The sequence below is a fragment of the Gorilla gorilla genome, chromosome 1 (assembly GCF_029281585.2).
Source record: "Gorilla gorilla gorilla isolate KB3781 chromosome 1, NHGRI_mGorGor1-v2.1_pri, whole genome shotgun sequence".
Lineage (NCBI taxonomy): Eukaryota > Metazoa > Chordata > Mammalia > Primates > Hominidae > Gorilla > Gorilla gorilla.
The window spans coordinates 9,291,635-9,308,012 of NC_073224.2; the positions used below are offsets into that span (position 1 = coordinate 9,291,635).

At 42.9% G+C, this 16,378-nt stretch overlaps 1 protein-coding gene across 3 annotated transcripts in view; it reads left to right on the forward strand.

Annotated features, from left to right (window-relative positions):
• SMYD3 (SET and MYND domain containing 3) overlaps positions 1–16,378 on the forward strand; it is a 753,414-nt gene that overhangs the window by 343,839 nt on the left and 393,197 nt on the right. The window lies entirely within an intron of this gene.

Consider the following 16,378-nt stretch of genomic DNA (forward strand, 5'->3'; position numbering starts at 1 on the left):
TGTGTCAGGAATTTGGGAACAGTGTTGCTGGTAATGTGGAAATCATGAGAGACGTCATGTGGGGTTAGACAGCAGCCACCTTCATAGCTCCCTGCCTTTCTCACTTCTCCTGGACCTCTTGATTCTCTGATTCCTCGGGAAACTCAGTTACCTTTCCTTGATTATGCAGAGCAATTTAACTCTCAAACATCCTTCGGCTCTGGGCCCACCTTTGCACATTCAGAAGCTCATTAATGTTTCAGCACCGAGGAACTGGCAGGAGCTTTGACACTTCAGTGTTGTCTTTTCTCCCTCCCCAGGTATCTCAGAGTGAGAAGGAGCAGTATAGAGATCTGCTTTCCCACTAATACGAATTTTCACCTCAAACCTCAGCATCAGATGAAGATAGTCATTTTCAGTTTTAATATTTTTTTCTTCTATGCATATTAGGTAGGCAAAGAAAAACATAGAGTTCTATCTAGAACTTTGAAATAAATGAAAATATTAGAAGAAATAAACACTTCTTATAAATGTGAGTGAATAGGACAGTAGGTAATAACCGGAATGGATTTGGAAGAATGGATTCTGTCAGCTCATACTCAGAGGCATATTGTTAAAGCAGGGATATGAAGACAGCAGCAGAGTACAGGGGTTACAGGCATGAATTTAGGAGTCAGATCAAGCTGGATTATAATTGTGTCTCCTCTCATTCCTAATCTGTGAATTTAGCTGAGTCAACTTAACCTACTGAGTTTGCTTCATTATTTGTAAAATAAAGGTAATATCACCAGGTAAAGGGGTGCACTCCTGTAATCCCAGCTCCTCAGGAGGCTGAGGCAGGAAGATCTCTTGGGCCTAGTAGTTGACGACCAGCCTGGGCAGCATAGCAAGACCACATCTGGGAGGTGGGGTGGGGGGGTGGTGTGGAGAAAAAAAAAAGTACTCCCCCCACTCCAGGACCTGGCGAGCCCTCAGTACCGGTGGCTCCCATTTCACTCACAGTCTTCCTGGGCTGTGCTTCCGTTGTGTTCCCTGCACTCCTACACCCTGGTCTTCTGTTTTACAAGCTGGACCTATTATCCCACAAGGGACTTCGCACTTGCCATGGCCCTGCCTAGGATGCTTCAGCAGACATGGCTTATCATAGGCCAGTGCCCATTCTTGCTTTCTTCCTGCTAACAGAGTTTCAATTTTTTTTTTTTTCGGGGCTACAAAAGGCCCATTCATGCCAGTTAAAAGCAAGAAACTTCCTTAGCTTTACTGTCTCTGTGGGACAGTTTAGAGCAGATATAAGTGAACACTGATGGGCAGGGCTTCTGGGGAAGGTACTGTCTGCGGATAGGAAGGGACTGACTAGGCTGGCTAGACACACCCTGCCCTTCAGCCTTCCCCATTCTTCATCACTGGAAGGCTGAGTTACTGCTCAGTAGTAGAGCAGCCCCCTGGTGAGCTACACACCAGGAGGGGCAAAGAAAAAGGTATAAGGAGCTTGGCTCCCTAATGGCATTGTGAGGCTATTACACGTGCTTTCCCCCCAGCACTTTAGAAAAACCTTTTTTAATGGTTGGCGCTCTCATTCTTCAGGACTCCATTGAATGTGACTGCCTCAAAGATGCCTTCCTTGGTCATTCCTTCTAAAGTAGCTCTTCTTCCACACGCTCGTGGTATATTCTGTTTTATTGTCACCACATCATGAACATTATCTGAAAATATCTTCTCATGTATTTACTTCTCGGTACTGCATATCTCACGCTGGGTAGAATTAAGCTCCATTGGAATAAGGACCTGGTGTATCTTGTTCATTGCTCTATCTGTACTGAGAACTATGCTGATGTAAAGCAGGTGCTCAGTAAATGTTTCTTAAATGCATACAAAACGTGTTATCTAGATTAAAGAGCAACTTTTTACATTTAATCAGTAGTTTGTCAGGGAGAGGAAAATTAAGGTGGAATTCATGGTGTTGGAGTGATTATATCCCTTTATATTTGTATATTCTGGTTTGTCTGTATATTTATGTGTAAATATAATTCACATCAATAAATTGAGCACGTATTATGTGCTAGGAATTCTAAGCACCTTCTACCTTTTCATATTTTTCAATAAATAGTTTTATAAAAAAGAGTAAATATAAAAAGGTATGCTTTACTCTACTGGGTAGTTCTCAAAAAAACAAAGCCAATTTCCTCTTTTAATCATTGCGTATTTATTTATTTATCTGAAAGTGTTTCTTCAAAGTCAAAGTTGAAATGTGTAGTAAACTTTCAAATAGAACTGCATTTTGTCTCAGTAGAAAATTCTCCATCACATATATCTCAATGACTTTGTGTCAAAACCTACTATTTTACCTGTCAAGATGATCTTCTTCCCTTACTGTGCATTTCAGAGGATGGAAGTACATAGAATGAAATTTTAGTGTCAGACACATCAATTACAAACCAACAGAGCTGTTTCATTTTTCACCAATGATGGAGAAAGAGAGTCAGGGGAAGAATGAGTCTATTTTTACCTTAAAGTAGCAGCATTCAGGATAAGATGTCTTCACTTAGAAATCAGTCGTACCCTCGACTGTGGATCAGTGCAGGCTTTAATAATTCATTCTGAAACCTGTGCTTCCCCAGCTAGTGCTCCCTGGCTCTTTACTTATTTAAAGGTCTGTTTACCTCTCAGTTTGCACCTGCAACTGTCCATTCAATCTGCTGTGCATAACCAGTGGGGAATAAGCCCATTAATTAGAATAATTTAAGCATCTCAGCTTCCTGCAATCTTCAACCTAGTGGGGTCTCACTGGCAACATATTTCTTTATGAAGCTCATCTCTCATCTGAACCACAGGTCTAGATCCTTAATGCAGTGATCAGAAGCTTGCGATTCTGTGGCACTTGAAAATTTGGAAGCCCCATAATATATGGTCTGGTTTGCAGATTCTCAACGCAGTTCCACTAGGGATTGACACACCCATGCTAGTCTCTTGTGTAATTAACCGCAACAACGGATTGTAGCAGAATGTAAAAGAAGGAAGCTGACCTATGGGGAAAAAAAAAAGACAAAGCTTATTGTTGTGGCAAGGAGGGACTTCATTCTTTTAGGACAGGCTATCCAGGTGACCTGATAATGGATATAGAGGAATTCCAGTATTGAATTAGGCCTTTTGCGTCCGACAAAGGACAGGATTAAAAGGAATAACTTGGGAGGGAATGTCTGTTGGCATCTGTTTGCTTGATGATCCACCCATGATGCCTGACTGGATGAGAGCCTGTCTTTGGGAAGCTCATGAGTTTATAAGAAACAGAATTGCTGCTGCTTCTTAAACTAGGCAGTGTCCTGGTGAAGAACGTGGGCTCTGGGACAAGAGGGCCATTTGCTGGTTGTTTTCTCTTGTCGAGTCAATTATCGCTCTGCCTCAGTGTTCTCATCTATAAACTGTGAGTAGCCAGACCTCCCTGAAGGACACTTGCTGGCAAGGCCAAAACACAAGCTACAAACAGAGGCCAAGCAGTGGAGGCGGGGGGCGCCCCGAAGGGACAGGTGACAGACAGTGATGCCAAGGGCAGCTCTTGTCCTCTTCCCAGACTTCGCTACTCATTGGCTTTGCTGATGTAAGCACTAAGTAAAAAGCCACTGCTGTTCCAAACAGATGTGAGGCGCAGGTTTAAGCTTTGCGGTCTGCATATGACCTTTTCATCTTTGCCCTCGTACCTCCTAGCATCCCTTTCTTTGTGAATGGTGCCTACGTTGGATTGTTTATCCAAACCAGACACCTGAGTCATTCTAGGGTCCTTTGTGTCACCCACCTCCATGATTCAGCAAATCACTAAATACGGTTTGTTCGACCTTTTTACCTGTGATTTCCTTTTTAGTGTAGGTAATTCCTCATCAGCCTTCAAATTCAGCTCAAATATGACCTCTTAAGGGAAAGCATTCTGTGACTCTCCCTTTCGTAGTCTGATTAAGGTGCCTGTTTTCTTTGCTCCCCAAAACACCCTGTAGATATTTTAGGAAACACAGCATTTCTTGCAAACGTTAATTTAGTTTCCTCCACTAGACTCTTAAGCTCCTGTGGGCAGAGACTGAGTCCTATTTGGTTTTATATCCCTAACGGTTGGCATAGTGCCTCACAAATAACAGGCTTTTAATGTTTAGTGAAGGAACCAAAGAAAGTAGGTTTCTGTGAGTTCACCTTGGATCATAACCATGATATAGAACTTATTTTTATGGAGAAAATATGTTCTTACCTTCCCAATAACTCAGAGTTATAAGCTTTAGAGTATTAGCAGATGTCATTCTAAAAGTTCCTTTCTTTAGAATCTAAATTATTTAAAAAACTTAATTTTGTGTGCAGGTAAATTGCTTGTCTCTGCCCTCATCAACATCCCAGGGGCAGGATTTAAAAAAATATTCACGTTGTTGTTTTATTTTGTTTCACTTTTTTCTTGCCCATTTCTGATACAAAAATGGGACAAAGAGCTTTCTGATGGAAAGTTATTATTAGCTCCATTTACTAGAAATGATTCATAGGCCCAAGGAAGTCTTTTTGCATGTAGTAAACACATAGTAACCAAATTAGGTATGTGAGCCAAAGGTTAAGAGCCACAGTCAAACTTCCAGACCTTAACATTAATTGAAAAAAAAAAAATTCTGTCCTTCGAACTCCATAGCTCAAGATAAATGTGATTCTTAGAGGTTGATATATTTTTTTTTTTTGAAGACATAGTCTTCCTCTGTCACCCAGGCTGGAGTACAGTGGCACGATCTTGGCTCATTGCAACCTCAGCCTCTGAGATTCAAGCGATTCTCCTGCCTCAGCCTCTGAGTAGCCAGGACTACAGGTGCGTGCCACCACAGTAGGCTATTTTTTTTTATTTTTAATTTTTAGTAGAGATGGGATTTTCCCATATTGGCCAGGCTGGTCTCGATTTGAACTTCTGACCTCAAGTGATCCACCTGCCTCGGCCTCCCAAAGTACCGGGATTACAGGCACGAGCCCCTGTACCTGGCGAGATGTGTAGTTCTTGGTGCTAACTATGAGCATCTTTAGGGCATGAAGCAGATCTTCACTTCTGTATTGCCAGCATTTAGTACAATAAGTGTTTGGTGAAAGATGAACCAATAAGTGAATGATTGTATTTCCTTTTCAGCTTTCATGAGAAATTATGTGATGATCAGACTTTGGTTTGATAACCTTTTATTGTAAAGGTAGTTTTTGATTATTATAGAGCAGCACTGGTTGATGGGCTTGAAATTTTATATTTTTCTTTAATCAGCATATCTACAAACAATCAGTGGAGTATTCCTTTTGGGTTGCTATTTTGAAACAAACGTATGGAAATAAGGGACGAACATTATCTGCTTTCTATTGGCTGTTTCCTGAAGGAATTGGAATTTGCTGTGGAGCAAAAGCTAAAGATTAAGCAATATTTTTTTCTTTTTAAAGTAATACCAGAATAATTGCTGGAATTATTAGTAATAGTATTACTATTATTCATTATTAAATTTCTCATTTTATTTCAATCTCTCCATCAGGAATGACTTGTGTAGAGTAAGGGAGTTTGGGAGGGAAGAAAGCTAATTCATAAATTCATTTTTCTTGTTTAATATACTGTTTGTTTTGGGCCAGGCACGGTGGCTCATGCCTGTAATCCCAGCACTTTGGGAGGCCGAGGCGGGCGGATCACAAGGTCAGGAGATCGAGACCATCCTGGCTAACACGGTGAAACCCTGTCTCTACTAAAAATACAAAAAATTAGCCAGGCGTGGTGGCAGGCGCCTGTAATCCCAGCTTGTTATGAAGCTGAGGCAGGAGAATCACATGAACCCGGGAGGTGGAGCCTGGAGTGAGCCAAGATTGCGCCAGTGCACTCCAGCCTGGGCGACAGAGTGAGACTCCGTCTCAAAAAAAAAACAAAAAACAAAACCAAAAAAAAAAAACATTGTTTGTTTTGATGGTAACTTCATGTATTTCATACATTGTCATTGTAATACATTAACTAAGTGTGGGGAACAATGAACAATAAACCAAGAGCTGTTTCTCTGTTGTGATACTTCTTGTTGCCAAATTTGTGGGCTTTCATAGTTCAGGAAATCTTCCTACACAACTGCTTTGAAAATTAGTAAATGTTAATTACTATTCTACTGTTTTTAAAGGAAAGCAGAAAACACTGCATCTGAAAGTCTATTAAAAGAAACTAGGAGGGCTATTGGTTTCAATTTCTAATAGCCTTATAGTGTGTCCTGGGCATCCTTCTGTGCCGTGAGCAGGGGTCAAACTCTGAAGACTTAAGCCCTGAAGCACTTTGCCAGTATAAACAGATTTCTCACTGGGGCAGATTACTTACCTGGAGCTGTATGGAGCAGGATCAGCTAGAACCTTACACCTTTTATATCTTACTTTGCCAAAGGTATCATTTACTTAGTAAGAGAAATGTTAACTTTTTCCATAGTTAGTAGCGATAGAAGCAGAGCGGATGGCACAATGAAGCCATCGGAGCCTTTAAGGCCCTTATTATTTCCATTGATTCGTTCAGTGAATGTAGGTTGGGTGCAATACCACATGCTTGGATATAGCCAAAGCTATGCCAGATTGATTGATGGATTGCCTTTAGTAAACTTGCAGTGTAATGAGGCCACAGTAATGTAGAAGAGGGAGTGACTCATGTATGGGGCAGTAAGCAGAAAGGATTAAAGTCTTCTGCACTTTGCATTTAAGAGGTCATTAGAACCCACCCAAAGCAAGGGTAGATTTAGTGCCTAATGATGTCACAGTACATATTACGAGAGGTTGGAAATTTGGGGAAATGGAGATGATAGCAAGTATAAAGGGTTTTTTTTCTAGCAACCTGGCTATTAAGGGATAAATAAAGTGTTGTAGCTAGAGGTGAATGAGGTTAAAGGTGGGATTGTCTAAAATGGAAGACTTAGGCCAGGAGTGGTGGCTCACACTTGTAATCCCAGGCTTTGGGAGGCCAAGGCAGGAGGATTGCTTGAGGCTAGGAGTTTGAGACCAGCTTGGGAAACATATTGATACCCTGTCTGTATTAAAAAACAAACAAAACAAAACAAAAAAGTAATTAGCCAGGCATGGTGGCACAGCTTCTGGGGAGGCTAAGGCAAGAGGATTTGTTGAACCCAGGAGTTCAAGGCTGTAGTGAGCTATGATCATACCACTGCACTCCAGCCTGGGTGACAGAGTGAAACCCTGAAAATCAATCGGCCAATCAAAATATAAATAAAATATATTTCCCTCCCTCCCTCCCTCCCCCTCTCCCTCCCTCCCTCCCTCCCTCCTTCCCTATCTCCAGCAGGGTTTTAGGCTGAGGGGAAGTGATGAGTGGGAAGTAAATGAGACTGAAGATAAGGAAGTCCAGGTTATGACTGTAGGAGACAGAGAGGATGTGGAACACAGGAGAATGGATGGTCTGTGTAGGAGGACTGTTCCTCTCAAAAGTGAGGAGAGTTTAAAGGAGAAGGATAATGCTGTTTATGGGGGTTGGGTAGGAAGTTGGTAGCAGGGCTGTGGCTTCTGTTTTTTCTGTGAATTTGGAAGCAAGATCATCTGAGGGAGACGCACACACGCAGAGGCTTGGTGCTTGAGTAGAGAGTTGGAAATTTGAGAGAACTTCTGCACCATGTGATACGGTTCTGGACCCCATGCAGCTACAAGAGAAAATTGGACATCAGATATGTTGAGGAAACACTCCCCAGAATTTGTTTCATGATTTCCTCCATCAAAGCTTAGCAGCCTAGTGTTATAAAACATAAAAATAGCTAACATTTATTGAGTGCTTACTTTGTGCCAGGCACCTTACTGTGTAGTAACACAGTCCTCAAAACAGTGTGAAATAGCTCCTATCATTACCTATTTTTACCATCCCCATTTTGCAGATGTGGCTGAGAAAGGTTAAATCTGGGTGACAGGATGAGACTCTGTCTTTGAAAACAACAACAAAAATATGTAATGTTAATTCCAGGTTAATTTATTTCTGTAAGGACACACTCACATAGTATAGCCTGATCAGCAAAATGAAATTTGCTTTCATTCAAAAGCCTTTATTGAGGAAGTATATCTAATCGAATGAAATTGTTCGTCTGCTCTTTAGAATGAAATTACATGCAATTAAATGAGAAAAATCTTCACTCAGTGCCTAAAACATAGTAAGCGTATGGAGAATATTGGTTCCCTTGCCTTCCTCTCCACTTTGCTCTGAGTGAGCAGCGAGACTGAGGTGGCATTAGTCTCAAGGCACATAACTCTTGCTTTACCAACTTATAATTGCTCAGGATGAAAATAGCAACAACATGGTACTTCCATGCTCGGTCTTCACATAGCCAATGACAAGCTCCTCCAAGTCAGTTCTGGGTGTCCTTGTGGCTGATCTGTGGACTACACCCTTGTTCCCAGGATGTGTTAACAAACACTCTCTTCCCTCCACTTCTCTATGTCGTCATCCCTGCTCTCCAGACGCCAGGTGTCCTAGGCTGCCTTTTCTCTCTTCTGGATGTGGGCTGCCTGCCGGGAGCCTCTCTTATTTTGTCACCCAGGCACTTTCATGTTTGTTTTCTGCTCCAGCAGCCATTGGGCTGAACCCTTCACTTCCAGGGAGCCTGTTTTGCTTCACAGACTCCAGAGGAAGTAGTTCCGCCTCGAGCTCCCAGAAACAGCGTTCTCAGTGAAGCAGTTTTTCATTTATTGTTGTTTTGGCCCCCACATCCCACAGTGCTGCCCTCTGACCCGGGGGTTGGAGTTGCCCACTTGAAATTTCCTTCTTCTATTTCTCCATTTTCTTTTGACCAAGTCTGTAAGCATTTGCTTCTTCCCATTACTTTCTCCAGAAGATCTCGGCTCCTGCCACAGGAAGGTCACTGGAAAGCAGGCCTAGTAGAATGCCAAACAGGCCTACATATGCCTGAATCCTTGGGAATGCACAGCTAGGCTCTGAAAATACCTCTGTATGGTATTGAATCTACTTCTGGGGTTGAAACGGGCCTTAAAGATACTTGGGTAGTTAAAGAAAATTATTTGCTCATCTAATCAGGTGATGTTTGAATCTGTCTGCTGGTGGAGTGAGGACTGTGGAGGAAGGATCGACAAATATTGATTGAGTAGATGCTGAATGTGACACTATAGGCTAGGTCTTTTTCAAAGAGTTTTTTATTTTTTCTTTCTTCCAGTAGTCTTTCAACATAGGTTTGTTATCCTCATTTCACAGATGGGAAAACTGAAGGTCAAAGAAATTAAAGTTACTTGGTTCATTGCACTAAGTAGCAGAGCCAGGATTTTAAACGCCTTGGCCATGAACCGCATACTTTTTGTACCATATCAAAAAAAAAAGGGAGTTAGATTCATTATCTAACAGGAAGTCCATCTATCCTGCATGTAGAAGGACAAAATGATATTGAAAGTAGGGGGCTGTGGGGCTATTTTTTCCCCTCAAGGAATTTTTTTTTTTTTTTTTAAGACAGATTCTTACTCTGTTACCCAGGCTGGAGTGCAGTGGCACGGTCTTGGCTCACTGCAACCTCTGCCCCCTGAATTCAAGCAATTCTCCTGACTCAGCCTCCTGAGTAGCTGGGATTTCAGGTGCCCGCCACCGTGCTCGGCTAATTTTTGGATTTTTAGTAGAGACAGGGTTTCACCATCTTGGCCAGGCTGGTCTTGAACTCCTGACCTCGTGATCCACCCACCTCGACCTCCCAAAGTGCTGGGATTACAGGCGTGAGCCACCGCGCCCAGCCAAGGAATATTTTATGAGTAATAACTTCTCTAGAGTATCATTTCAACCTGGAGCCAGCCATCTGAACAAGCCTTCCTCCATCTCTTTTAGGATGGTAAGCTGGGGCATGATGTTTAAGACTTCTTGGCTTTTTGGCAGGGCTCTGGAGGGGAAGTGAGTAAGCCATTGGGATGTCACTGTGGTAATGTGGACAGGGTTTTCTGGTTCTGTCTCCCTCCCTGTGGCCTTTTTCCATGTCCCCCCAACCCCTGGACTTCCACGGCTGGGCCAGACATTTCCCTTCTTAGACAAATAGACTCACTTCATCCCCTCCATAGCTGCAGAGGAGAAATCCTTGGTTTGGGTCCCAGTTTTTCCATATAGGTTATTCTTGTGCTTTATGCAGACAGAAACATTAGTACTGTATGTACAGAATTAGCAGTATAGTAATAAGTCATTTTAACCAACAGATGCAAAAAATGCTTCAGCATACCTTTGTAATACTAGGCCTGATTACAGAATGGGAGTGGTCTGTATAAGTGAGCTGTGGTAGAAAATACAACCCTTCAGAATAAGTTAAATGTAATTAACTTCACTTTACCAGAGTCATTTTTGTTCCCACAGTTACCCAAGTACTAATTTCTAAACTTGATGTGTCAAGAATGTGGCAGAATGGTGTCAACTTAATGAAGGCCAAGAAATGTGATCTGTTTTGAAAGAGAATGGAATATTATAGTCTATAGTACACAAGAATGGAATATTATAGTTTATAGTATACTTTCTTTCAGTAACATTTCTGTGAACATTGAAATTGGGAAAGAAGATTCTGTTATTTTCTTCTGAGACTTAAGAGAGTATCACATTAAAGTGGCAAATTTGTGTTTATGCCAAATGTTACTGTGATGTTTTCTTCTATAGAATCAATCCCTGTAAGGTAAGTTAAAAAAACAGAATTTCTTTTTCTATTGCTGCGGATGCAAAAGAACAGAGAGATTAAATTAACTTGCTTGTACATATAGAAGTTAATGGTTGAGTCAGATAAAGAATGTGTAGAATCGTACATTTCTTAGGACATGGGTTAAATGGCAGACAGAGGAATCTTTGGGTTACATTGTAGACAGAAGGATGATCTTTGCATATGAGCAAGTTTTGTGTCTTATAGATGGTGCTTTCAAGGATGCTCCTTAGAATCGTGATCTCTATTTTGAAAGGGATGAGGATTTGATGTTAATTTAATATTCTGTCTACTTGGCATATTTTGGGGTTTTGTCTGATGTAGCAGAAAAGTTCCTACCCAGAATAATTTTTAAAACATGGTACATTGGGTTAGGGCAGTAACACACTGCTCATCTCAATAATGCTTCTGGCTTTTGAATTCATTAAAATAATAAAAGCTTTTTTTTATCTGCCTCATTATTTTTAATGTAGTTCCATCATAGAGCAGACTTAATCCCTTTGTTGGTGAAGGTGGTTAAAATTTTCCTTTTGAAACGAGAAAAAATTATCACTTCTTCTAGTTAATCTGATACCTTTCTCTTTAGGGTATTTTGAAACATATTAATAAAGACAAAACTAAAACTAAAATTGAGGATCAGTCACAGCAGAGTGAGAAACATGGCATGGCATTGTGGTAGATGGAGTAGAGGCCCAGTGATGGGGACAGGAATGCTAAATTCTAAGTCGAGCCCTGCTCTTCATTAGCTAGGTGTCTCAGACAAGAAGTCACTCAACATTTCTGCATCTCAGTTTCTTCGTAGAGAAAAGAAGGGTTTTGATATAGATCTCCATGGTTCTTTTTAGTGCTAATTTTTAATCATTTAATTGAAATGCAAAAAGAGGTATTTTAAAAATCAGGCCTTGCATATTTTTCATCTCTACTGACCCCACATCCTCCTCCAGCTACTGTCACATTTCTAGAATTTTCTTTCGAGAAATGATTCTCAAATGAGGCATCTACTCCTTGTCTCTAACTGCTTTGCCAAACATAGTTTTCTGACATCAGCTGCATTTGTCCTGGGACCCACCCTGAGTTGTAGGGTTTTCCTGCCACTCACCTGAGAACTCCAGGCTGAGCGTTCAAGTGCCCTAAGCTAATTAAGTGCTGCAGTAACTCTGCCCTGGTGTCCTCTGATGGCACAGTTGCAACAGATGCATTGTCTTCTTGCTTATTAACAAGTAAAGGGCTGATCCCTGGAAAATGTTGGGGAGGGGGTTAGGATGGCAGTTGTGCTTTTCGTTCCAGAAGTCACTCAGTCATCTTTTCTTGGAGATGGCCTGTATACCTTGCCTAGCACAGTGTTTGTTGAACAGCAGGCATGTATGCCTAAGAGATTTTTCTCCATCTTTTCTTCCTCCCTCCATTTTCCTCCATTCTTTGCCTCCAAATCATAGTGTTATGTGATCTTCGGGGTGTCGCTTTTCTGGCCGGAAACCTCTGTGGCTGGTGGCACCTTTGCCCGAGTTTTTGTCCTGTGTCCAGGAAGAATGAGGTACTCAGAGAAGTGGAAGGTGAACAAGATGAAGAGGAGCTTTACTGAGTGTCAGAACAGCTCAGAGGAAGCCCACTGTGGGTAGTTCCTCTCTGTAGGCAGGTCATCTAGTGGAGTGTTGAGCTCTCAGCAGAGAGGAGGCCCTGGAGATGGTGGCTCCTCTTCACAAGCAGGCCGTTCAGACATCTCTGCAGGTCTCTGAAGCTCTCAGCAGAGAGGGCAGCTCCTCTCTGTAGCTGGTTGGCCCATTGTCTCCACGTGCCCTGCTCTGGCTGAGCCTGAGGCTTTTATGGACCTCAGAGGGGAGGAAGTTCCCGCCGATTGGCCCGTGGTCCTCCATGCGCCCCAGAGGAGGCACCACAAGTCCCCACTCCGGTCCCGGACTGGCAGCCTGGCCCCCAGCCTTCAGGCCCTCCCTGGTCTGAAGGAGGGGCCTTACGGGGACTGCCGCCTTCCACCCAGGAATCTCTCTGCCTCCTGCTGCCCCGGGCTCGGCCCCAACCCCGGTCGGAGATCAGAGCAGGCACCTGGAGAGGAGAGGGGCCGGGCAGCGGGAGCAGACACCCCCGAGCCCGCAGGGATGAAGTGGGGGGCGGGTCTTCCCGGGCCCTCCAGGGTGCAGGCTGCAGAGATCCCAGGTCTGCACCTGGGGAGTTCACGCTCCACCAACTCAGTAAAGGCGGGGCTCCCTCTTGTCCCTGGCTCCTGCCTGCTCGATTGAGCGTGAAGCCCAGGTCTGCAGCCGCAGCAGGGAGGCTGCAGCTCTACCCTGGAGGGCAGATCCTGTCTGCTTCCGGCCCCCACCAAGAGCACAGGGAAGCTCCAATCTCCAGCAGCAGTTTGGGCAGCTGTAGCCCCACCCAGGAAGGCGGGGCTCCTGCCTGCTCCATAGAGCAGGAAGCCTGGTCTGCAGCCACCGTTTGGGTGGCTGCAGTGGCACCCACGGAGCCCCTGCCCCAACTCAGAATGGGTGAGGCTCCCACCGCCTCCATGGAGTGTGCAGCCCTAGCCGGCCTCCCTGTTGCAGCAGCAGCTGCCATCAATAGATGGAATTATAACCACCGAGCACGTCCTGATTCACATGACTTTCGACATGTTATAAAGGCATACTCTTCATGGAGGCTGTTTTCTAGCTTCTTTCCCTGTCTCACATCAGATGAGGGCTGCTCCCCTGGCTGGACCTGTGGCTCCTGACATGACTCCCCGGAGGTATGGCCTTTCTCCGGCAATAAATCATCGAAGCTGCTGCCGTTCCTGAAGGCGAGCCTTTCCTTGGGCTGGGAAATCAAGAGAGCAAGATCGCCTCCCTTCCCCTAGGGTTTGCCGGGGCAGCGTTGTTTACAGTGAAAAATGTGCCATGCAGCCTCAGTTTTAACCTGACCAGCGAACATATGGACTCGGATGGAAGCAAAATGGTGTTTTGTAAATACTCCGGGTGCTTCCGCCACCAACGCAAGAAGCGAGGGGGAATCTAATTATTCTCGAACAGGTTGTCCTCTGCCGAACACTATCATGCCTGCCTGCCGATTAACAAGAAAACGGCCTGTCTCTAACTCCAAAAGCCACACAGAACCGTCTGCAGGCCCCTGTGTCAGTTTGCTGCAGTGATTAGACGGAAGACACCATCAACCTTCACCAAGGGAGGAACAGTTTGGAGAGTTCTTGAAATTTTCAGCTGCTGCTTTCTTTCTTCTCTTCTGCCATCCTTCCCCTTCCTCCTCTCAGAATTGGTGCTGTTGTGCCAGTTCTAGGTGAATTAGAGTATGTGGCTCTGGCTAGCATGGGTGTGTAGGCCCCATTATTAGATTCCTGGGCAGTTTGCCTCCTTTCTAGTCTCTGCTTCCCAGACTGGTTCTCCACACTCCGCTTCACTTCTAGTTTATTCTGTCTTCCTCGAAACTCACCCCCAGGACGGTCTTCTGTTAGTCTTTTATGCCTTACCCTGCACCGGGTCTGCATACCCTCCATTCTGAGAAAGCCAATTGTGTTTACTGTCTCTTCTTTAACTGCTGAAGGAAGGATGGGTGTTGGCACTTGGCGGAGAAGGAGGTTTGTTTGGACAGAGGTCTCTTTCCCAAACCCTTGCCTTTAACTCACGTGTGCAGTTACGTGTTCTACTGAGGTCAGGCCATAAGCATTTTCTTCTTTTTGGTCCATTTACAGTTCTGTAGTTTGATTCTTTGATATACAAATGTCCTGGGTTGCTGGAAATCCCTAGAAATTTTAGTTTTAAGAAAAGGTCATAAGCTGTTTTAGTACCTGGATTCTTCTAAAAAGTTCATGTTTATCCACTTCCCTGTTCTTCCTGCATGGTGCACCTTTAGGCTGGTGTATTTTCCTTATCGGAGAACATGGCATGCTTTCTTGTCTTGCCCTTTATTTCTCCCAGATAGGTAAGCTCCCTGAGGGCAGGGATACCCTCTACCTTCTTGCGATTATATCCTCAACAATTGGCACTTTGATCAGCCTGTGAATACTCAATAACTGTATATTAGAAAATAATGACTGAGCCTGCTTTAAGAGTGCTTTAGAAGCATTAGGGTTGAATATGAGTTTTGAAGTCAGACCTGGAATAAAATTCCTTCCTCTACTCCTTAATATCGGTAAGACTCTTTGACCTTTCTAAGTCTCACTTCCTCATTTGTATCAGATTCGATCTTGGATTGTCACTAATTCAATAATAGCTACTAACATATATTGACCACTTAGTTTGTGCCAGGCATTGTGCTTAGCAGTCTACATGGATGGTTTCATTTAACCTTCGTGATGTCTGTGAGATGAATGCTGTTTTTTTTATTAGCTACTTTTCTCAGGTCGGAAAGTCAATTTAAGAGGCTTACGCTACTTACTGAATGTTACACAGCTAGAAAGTGGGCTGAGTTCACACTCGGTCACCTGATTGCCAAGCCTGTGCTCTTAAGATCTCAGGTTCATTGAAGGCAGCAACATTTGGTGAGTATATAGCAGTTAATCAATAATCAAAACAAGTAAAATGTAAGAACAGCACTTTAAAACTTGTCTTTAATCCAGTGAAGCTCAGATGCCTATATTGCCTTTTAATTGTCTAAGCACTTGCACAAAATTATCTAATATGATCCCAACAATTCAGTATTATTGGTCAAATTTAATATGTAATCGTTGGGAGAATAAAAGCTGCTATTTATTGAGCTATTCACTGCTGACACTACATACATTATAACTAATATTCCTGATAGCCTTTTGAGTTAGATGTTATATCGCTTTCATTTTGCAAATAAGAACCAGAAGCTCAGAGAAGTTTCTGAGCTTGATCAAGGTCACATTGTAGCTCAGATTAAAATTTGCATCTGAGCCAGGCATGTGTAGTCTCAGTAACTCAGGAGGCTAAAGCAGAAGGATCCCGTGAGCCCAGGAGGTCAAGGCTATAGTTTACTATGATTGAGTGTGTGAATAGCCACTGTACTCCAGCCTGAGCAACACAGTGAGACCTTGTCTAAAGAAAGAAGAAAGACAAATTCAGATTTTCAAGCCTGTGTTCTTTCCACTATACACAACTATTAGGATGCTTTCGTGAGGCAGTGGGGAAGTTGACTTTCTGGAAGTTTTTTGCTATCCAGATCCGGGAAACCCGATTCATGCTTCCTGAATTAGCTCTGTTATATACATTGCAGAGTAAATTCTGTGTCCCTAGTCTTCTGTGAAGTGGGAACATGGTGCCTGTGTCCAAGTGTTTTATCTCTTTCCATTAAAGTCAGCAGTTTTCCAAAGGTCTTGTTTATGAAGGTTGTTAGTTATGCAAAATGGGCCTTTATGGATAGTTCTATGAAATGATTCCAATTAAAAAGAAGTGGGTAGATTGCCAGTTGGTGTCAGCTAATTAAATTATGATATGCTCCTGTCATTAACAAGGACTCTGACTGGAGGAAAAATAAAAAGATAAAAGCAAGTTTCTGAAATTTGTTGACAGGGAGGGTATATTACTTTGCCCGTTCTCATATAATTAGAAGAATAAAACAGGAGCTTCCCATTTTGTATTTGAAATAGGGAAATCTGTTATTACTTTCTTCTAGGGTAAAATTAATCAAGTTCAGCTGCAGTATTTTAGATGTTATGGTGAAATGGAGTTTCATTAAAAACTGTAGTTTAATAATAATGGATCAGTCGTACTGACATTATTGCAAACATAAAAATGGGCTTCGAATATCAAAAACACATTCAATAAATT